A 9,008-nucleotide genomic window follows, 5' to 3' on the forward strand; every position below is an offset into this window, starting at 1 on the left:
TTATCCCGGCAGCTCCACTTCCCATCCAGCTCCCTGCTTGTGGCCTGGGAAAGCAGTCCAGGACGGCCCAAGGCTTTGGGACCCTGCACCCGCATGGGAGACCTGGAAGAGGTTCCTGGTTCCCGGCATCGGATCGGAGCGCACCGGCCCGTTGCGGCTCACTTGGGGAGTGAATCATCGGACCGAAGATCTTCCTCTCTGTCTCTCCTCCGCTCTGTATATCCAGCTTTCCAATAATAATAAATTAAAAATAAATAAATAAATAAATAAATAAATAAATCTTCATTCTGAATCAGTCACAATTCCTAAAATTACCTAAGTTGTCTGTGTGGTGTCACTTCTACTAAACAATTTTTGCATTTGTTGCAGAATTATTACAAATCCTCATCAGTGTAGTTGCAGGCTGACAAGGAACCAGAGCCCGGGAGAAAAAAACCTTCTCAGTGGACAGATGCTGTTTCAACTTCCCTGCTATCTTCAACTTCATGAGGCTTGCTCACTACAGACCAAGCACAGTTAACAGCCATTTTCTTGTATATTTGAGTTGTGTGACAATCAAAAAGTATGAACACACCAACTGCGGTGCTCAAAAGCACTCTATGAACTTCATCCGAACCTTACTCTGTGTCAAATGGGGAAATTCTGAAAGCCCACAGTGTGGTGGCTATAAACTTTATGAACGCCTCCTGCTAACTGCCCACTACTTTAAGGCTACCTATGTAATATGGCATCTCCTTAATTTCTTATTGCAGGTGATTACTGCTGTCCCCATTTTACAACTGTGGAAACGAAGGCCAGCCAACAGAGCCTATCAGTGGCAGAGCTGGGACTGAGTGCAGGTGGGCCTGGACGCTTCCTGGTTTGGGTCTCTAACTGGGGCTGGAACCTACAGTGAAAGTGGGGAAGGCCCCGGGGCCTCTCAGGAACACACGCGGGCCGAACGCCGGCAGAAGGAGCACCAGACCACTGCCTCGGGGACCGTGCCGCCTACCCGGGGACTGCGGGGCTCCGTGCCGGACAGGCGCACGTCTCGCGAACACCCGCCCTCACGTCCCACAGCCCACATCCCTCCTCGAGGCCTTTCCCCAACCCTCGCTTTCTGGGAACCACAGGACATGAGGCAGCCGAACGGCCTTTCTGCCCATGGGCCCTGACTGCCGAGAACCGCCCCAGGACACCCCACTTCCCACACCCCAAAACGCCCCAGCCCCAAAGCCACGCCCAGGCCTCTGCCGCTGCGTCAGCACGTCGCCGCGACGTCGGCCCTCCGCGACTGCGCTATAACGGCACCTCAGGCTTCCGAGGCGACAGCGCCCCATTGTACCTGTGCTCTCCGGCTGCCGGCCAGTCAGCAGGGAGCAGGACAGGACGGGAGCGCCGAGGGTGGAAGACGGGGAAGGAAGGCCAGGGACGCGAGGCAGCCGCCCGGCGACTATTCTGGAAGGGCGGGCGGAGAGACCGAAGCTGGTAACCGACGGTGGCTTCTGTGGCAACGGCCGCCCCGCCCTTCCGGGGACGCCCAGGCGCTGCCCATTGGCTGCACTTGGACCGCCGAGCGTCGCCGCTGCCTCGGTGGGCCGGGTGAGGGCGGAGCCGGACTCGGCCTCTGGCCGAGCTGGTCGGGGAGGCCGCTTTTGATTGAAGGGAAAGGGCTGCACTCGTGTGTGGTTCCCAGACATGTTAACCAAAGGGGAAATAAAACAAATTCCGAATTTTGTGACAGTTGGCAAAGAATCCTGCATTTGCATTATTATTATTTTTAATTTTGCATGAAACGGTTCCATAGGCAAGAGATTCCAGCAACGCATTCCACTCCCCACTGTTTTCCCTCGTGACTATAGCATAGTCCTTAAGCAGCAGTTACAAATCCATCATCCTGCTATTAAGTGCGTCACGACATTGTAGGTATAGTCAATGGTAGGGAGTCCAGCATCCTATTGTCCTGTTATGGAGTGCAGCCAGTGATTGTCTTCACCTCTCCTTGTATACTCTTCCCCCCACGTCCTAATTCGGCGGGGATATTGGACACAGATGAGTCCAACTAGTCTTTTTAGGTACAAGCCCAGTTCCTGTTTCTGCCCATCCCAGTCCCAGTAACTCCTTAGCCCTCAACACTTAGGTATTCGCTCCTGCCCACCTGTGACTCATCAATCAACTAGAAGGGACAGTATTGCATCGTTGTGTAACTTCTCCCCTCACAAGCCCCTTTAAAAGGCCCGTGAGACGGGGGCTCACTCTTTCTGGTCAGGTGTTTCCGTTACTCCGGCACTTTGACTCTTGGCTAATCCAGGACAGGCCAGCTCCTGAGCATGGTCCCTCAATACTGCTTTGATTGGACTTGTGATCTGTTATTTTAGTATGTTCTGTTATCACCAAGCTTGGTTAATAAAGACTCCTTGATAAAACCTTAGACTTGTGTGGTATGATCTCGCTCCCACCTCATAACAGTCCAAATATATTCAACAGTTTTATGGGGAGTCCTGCTTTTACTCCGGAGTGGAGCTGCATATGGTAATGTATATTCCCTTTTCAATAGACAGTTCCTCTAGCTGTGTCTGCTTTCTAAAGGGAAATTTTGCAAATGAGAAGGCAGCTGCAGTTGGAGGAAACTCCCCCTTAAGCTTAAGATTTTGGCTGACATCCTTCGCTGGCCTCTGGTATTTTTCCTCTGGAGAAAGACAGACCACGTCCCCAGGGGGTCTACAAGGTCTCAGGCTCTTCGTTTTTGCGTTGCAACCAGCTGGGATGATCTAAACATTCCTGAACAAGCAATGCAAAATTTTATTTAGAAAAATAAAAACGTATGCCGTGCCTCTGTGTAATGTTATGTTACGAGACGTACACCAACGTATGAACTTCACAACGAAAGCAACTGCTGATCAAGCACTTTAATCATGCGGGCTTTTACATAATTGTAGTTTAAGACTGTCTCCCATTGATGATTACAACAGTGCTTTTTATTCCCCCAGCATAGTGGTATCCAGCAGAAAGCTCTTGAGATACAAGTTCATCATAAACGCATTAACTATCCTGTATATCCAAGTGCTGGAAAGCTCTGGAGATTGAGAGCTGAAGGGTTGCAACCTCTGGCAAGTCAGCCAGCCTCCCTGTACAGAGAAGGGGACTCAAAACAACATGAGAGCAAGAAACGTGAATGATTCTTGGCACCTTTCCAAGGCTTTCTAGCTAGCCTGGCAAACGTCCAACACGCAGGGAAATAACAAACAGATGTTAGGAGCCTTCAATGCAAAATGCTTAATTGAATTGCTCTGGTATTGGTTATAATCACCTTTATACCACGTTCAAGAGGAGACATCCTTAAAAATGCAAACCTAAGCTGTTTAAAAATGGTTACATAAGCTTCTCTGATTATTTCAACTGAATTGTTCAAGTAAAGTAAACATGGCCTTCACATCTAAATGTAATGTGATCCTACAATCTGGTTGTATAGTGAATTTTTGAATATAAGGGTCTTTATAATTTAAATGGGAAAAATATTTTAGCCCATCTCAAAACCCTACACAATTTTTACAAATGTCTGGAGCACCTAGGAAACAATTAAAATTTCCACAGGATTTCAAGAAAGGCCAAATAGTAATATTTTATGTATTGTAGGTTTCTGTCATGCTATTTGGCTACTATTGTTGCTCAAAAGAAACCAAAGAGCACTGTAGGAGCAGAGATTGACTGTGTGCCAGGAAAACTTTACTTTCAGAAAGAGAGGTAGCAGGCTAGGTTTGACCGCCAAGAAAGCAATTAATGCAATATATATCTAAGAAATACCAAACTCAGTAGCTGTGTGTTTATGTATGGAATGCAAAACTGCAATGGTGGGTGGAAGTTGTGATATTCTTCCTCATAACCACAAATACATAAAAACAGCAAACAGATGTTTAATTAATACAACAAATATTTCAGCAAACTAAAAAAATAGTTTGGTTGTGTCATAAACTGAAACATATACACAATGCAATACTACTCAGACAGAATAAAACCGACGAAGCCTTGTTATTCTCCGCCACATGGATGAAACAGAAAGTCACTACGTTAGATGAAGTAAGCCAAACATGAGAAGACACATATGTGTAATTTCACTCATATGAAGTCTTAAAAAACAGTGGATCTCAGAGAATTAAAAGCATAATAGTGATTACTCAGGGATTGGAGGGAGAAGGAGCCAGGAGAAGCTAATCAGTGGATAGTTATAGCTAGATAGGGCCAGAACTGTGACATACGAGGCTAATACTCTGCCTGCAAGATACCATCATCCCATATGGATGCTGGTTTGTGTCCTGGCTGCTCCACTTTTGATCCAGCTCACTAAGGCCTGAAGAAGAAGTAGAAGATGGCTCAGGTCCTTGGCCTTTGCACCTGCGTGGGAGGGCTGCCTTCAGGTCTCCTGGCTTTAGATCACTTCAGCTGCAGTTACTGCAACCATTTGGAGAGTGAACCCACAGAGGGAAGACCTCAGGGTTCTACTCCACAGTAGAGTGACTATAATTATATATTACTGCGTAAAAAGAAAAAGTCAAGAAGGGAGGATTTTGAATATCATGCTATTAAGACATATTACATGTGTGAAGAGGTAAATATATTTACCCTGATTGTACCTTGTGCAGCTTGCTCTCTCTCTCGCTCTGTGTGTGTGTGCCTGTGTGTTTATTGACACTGAACCCACATCAAAAATAAAATTTAGAGCCCGGTGTGATGGCTCAGTAGCTAAATCCTTACCTTGTATGCACCAGGATCCCACATGGGTGTCAATTCTAATACAAGGTGCTCCACTTCCCATGCAGCTCCCTGTTTGCAGCCTGGGAAGGCAGTAGAGGATGGTCCAATGCTGTAGGACCCTGCACCCACTTGGGAGATCTGAAGAAAGCTCCTGGCTCCTGGCTTCAGATCAGCTCAGCTCTGGCTGTTGCAGCCACATGGGGAGTGAAAAGGTGTATGGAAGGTCTTTCTATCTCTCCTCTGTAAATCTGCCTTTCCAACAAAAAGTAAATAAACAAATCCTTAAGAAAACAGAGTCTAATTCCCGTTTCCTTGAATTTGGCCAGTACAATGTTGTGAAAGTGATGCTGAACTGGCTCTGCTATTATTTAATGGGAAGCCAGTTACCAGACAAGAGCTTCAGTTACCCTGAGGTGGAGTAAAACCTAGCCAGATCCAGCTATTTTGACCACCTACCTGAGGTAGTAGACGCCTGAGTCAGATGGTGAAAGCCCAACGATGTTCCTGGCTGAATGCAGTACTGTGAGTTACTTTAGCCAACACCTTGATCCAAGGAGATACGGGGTAAGATAACTTTGAGCTAATAACCCAGTGTACTACAGACCAAACAATATTCACAGTGGAAGCAGTGAATTGAAGGGTTTGCCCTCCACTCTGAATTGCATGTGCTGTTTGCAGTTTTTGTTTTGTTTTGTTTTTTTCCCATTACTGTTAAATTGAGTAATTTAAAGCAACAACCATTTTCTTTGTTCATGACTCTCTGGTTCATGAATTCAGGATGGATTTTTTTTCCTTCAATGTGGTATAGCTGAGGTCTTACTAAGTTGCATCTAGATGACCACTGAAGGTGGTATCCAAGATATTCCAGTTCCCTGGTGACATTGATGGATTCTGTCAAGCATGTAGGACCTCCCTTAGTTTATCATGGGGCTAGCTTAAACTTGTTTTTATAACTGGTGTGTCCCAAGAATCAATGCATTGCATAAGCCATATGATTCAGCTGGTTGGAGCTACTTTCTGTGCTTTGAAGGCAGCAGGAAAATGTAACAAAATCCTGAAGTCTCAGAGATATACCAAGGTCAGATCAGGGCAAGAAGGAAATATAAGAGGACACTAGAGGAAATGCAGTCCCGACGTTGGGCTTCCACTTCGATGAGCTGTTCTCTGCATCTCTACAACCCCCTCCCTTTATCTGCATTCTCTTTTTTTCTTCTCTGAAAAATACTGATAATAGTAGTGGTAATACTTACGCCACATGTTGCTAAATCCGCACATAATAAATATAGCATTATTTTATGAAGGGCAATTTTATGCCTGTTTTGCAAAGAAGAGAAATCCCACACCCTATCTCTCATTTTCTTATTGGGTTATTAAAAGTAGTTCTAGATTATTCATTTTGGTGAATATTAGAGGGAAGGCATGTGTTTGTGTGCATATGTATGAAATAATCTGCCTAGCTACTGTTGCTCTGAATTAGATAATGAATGTAAGGGGAAAGAATACCATTAAATCTGAGATCAACCTCCTCTTTCAGAGGTGGTGAAAGCAAATCTCACGAGTTTCAGTGATGTGAAAAGATCCTGCAGCAAATGTGTGCAGCCAGGATCTCCAGCAGTTCACTCTGCATGACACACTCATAAGCCTGGAATGCGTTTTAGGGAACTCATATGCTAAATCTTAGCCTCGTATGGCAGACAGATATGATGAGGGAGTGGCAATTTGGTATAGTGGGTAAAGCTACCACCAGTAACGCTAACAACCAATAAGGGCACCAGTTGAAGTCCCTGCTGCTTCACTTCAGATCCAGCTCCCTGCTGATGTGCCTGAGAAAGCAGTGAAAGACAGCCTAATTGTTTGGGTCCCTGCTACCCAAATGAGAGAGACCCAGATGAAAATCCAGGTTCCTGGCTTCAGACTGGCCCAGCTCTGCCATTGGAGCTGTTTGGAGAGTGAACCAGTGAATGGAAGATTCATTCTGCCCCCTCCCTATTAATTCTTCATTTTAAATAAATTATTTTTTTTAAAATGACCACCCTTATGCTTTAAAATAATTTCCACAAGAGAACTCATAAATTCCTGTGACCCAAGAGGCAAGATGTATAAAAGGGCTTTGAGACCTGTGAAGCATAAGATAAAATCTCAGAGATGGGCCCAGCGTGATTGATCAGTGACTAAACCCTCCTCTTACAAGCACCGGGATCCTATACGGGTGCTGGCTTGTGTCCTGGCTGCTCCACTTCCTATCAGGCTCCCTGCTTGTGGCCTAGAAAAGCAGTAGAGAGCGACCCAAAGCCTTATGACTCTGAACCCATGTGGGACACGTAGAAGTTTCTGGCTCCTGGCTTTGGATCAGCTCAGCCCCAGCTATTGTAGCCACTTGGGGAGTGAATCAGTGGATGGAAGATTTTTCTCTCTGTATCTCCACTCTGTAAGTCTGCTTTTCCAATAAAAATAAGTAAATCTTGAGAAAAATCTCAGAGATTGTTTCTAATACTGTCTGGGGTCCAAAAGCCTTTATCAGCAGGGAGGTTTTCATAGTATCCAAATGCAGTGCCTCCTTCTACCGTGTGACATTGGCCCTGCTCATTCAGTTGTGTGCTTTTTCACTCATAGGCTCCCAAGCACTTGGTTTGTACTGCGTTGTGTTTCACCACATCTTGTGCTTGAGTTTCGGAGTTTAGCTGCCTGCTGGTGGCTGAACAAACAGCAATGCTTTCCAGTTCCTATCTGTGCCCTTCCCTTCTCTACTTGGCTTTGAAAATGAGTATACGGTAGAAGCAAATGGCATGGAGACATGAAATGTGCCATGTGGGTCCCGGGTAAATTTAAGTTCTGTTTAAAGTCTAATTCTCTACAGCTTCTCTCATTCTATTTTGACATATCACAAACATTACATAACCGGAAGTTCCATAAATCAACTACAAGGAAATCTTCAGTTTCTTTTACTAAATAGGATAGTTACAGCAATAGCCTGAGAGAAAAATAATCCAGATGTTCATGGACTCTTCAGTATGTCAAATCTCTTCATTTTGCTGATGCCACTGGGAGACTTAGCCACTCTTGGGGGATTTCTTGGAGATTCCATGGAGAGACATAGGTACTTCTGGAGCAGGCTAAACCACAGATTCAAGCAAGGAGCAAAGCTGGACTTGAGACTCTTCAGTTACTGAGACTGAATGACTCTCACTTTCCTGAGAACAAATGAAAGCAGAGCAGATTGCTAGTTTGTGGTATAGCAAAATAAACACCTAAAATTGCATCTGGAGCCACAATGTTTTGTGGCATGGTCTTTAAGCCACTGCATATAACACTGGCATCCCATACTGGAGTGCTAATTATGTCCCAGCTGCATACTTCTGATTCAGTTCCCTGCTTATGCATTTGAGAAGGAAGAAGATGATAGTCCCAGCACATGAGAGACCCAGATGAAGTTCCTTGCTCCTGACTCCAGCTGCCCCAACCTTTCTCTCTTCCTTTCTCTGTTTCTGTCTGTTCCTCTGTTTCTGTAACTCTGAGTTTCAAATAAACAAGTAAATCCTTACTTTAAAAAAAAAGCAGAGCAGAAAAAGTCATTTGGGACTGTCAGCTCAGGCTAAGCAAAGTTCAAGTGTGTTTGTTCAGGTTTTAATGCAGATGATATTAGACAAGATCATTCACTCGTGGTTGTTCTTTACAAAGTCACCTATCTGCACTTTCTGGCCAATGCTGTCCACCTCCAAACCCTAAAGGGAGCTATTGCAACTGTTGACAAAAACAGAGAACAGCGCTGAGTGTCAGTCCTCAATTGCCAGGACCAGTCAACAATTTATACGAGTGCACATGGTGGCAAGAAACTCTTCTTCACAAAGCTATTCATATAGTGTGCTTGTGATCTTACTTTTTAAACGTATTACTTTGTTGATGGGAATGAAAGTTTTTCTTAAAAACAAGAGATTGTTATAAGGACACCAAGTTGCAAAATAAATGGGAAAGAAGTGCAATGTTTTGCTCAGTGAGTCAGTTATAGGCAGAGCCTTTGACATTGCCACACCTCTGACCTTCCACTTTGCAGACACCATATGAACCCGTGGAAAAAACCCAGGTCTGGGAATCAGCGTCAGAGCACATGGCAGCTAAACCGATTTCCAGGTTGCAGGGTGAGCCACTTTGACAGCCATGTGGTAACCAAGAGCTTCCCATCCTCCAACACACCCAGGGTGAATACTAATTACTCAGGCAATGTCTGTCAAGAGGGAACACCTGCAGAGATGAGCCCACAGCAGGAAATGATGTGTGGG

Source organism: Ochotona princeps, chromosome 2 (genome assembly GCF_030435755.1).
Source record: "Ochotona princeps isolate mOchPri1 chromosome 2, mOchPri1.hap1, whole genome shotgun sequence".
Taxonomy (NCBI): Eukaryota; Metazoa; Chordata; class Mammalia; order Lagomorpha; family Ochotonidae; genus Ochotona; species Ochotona princeps.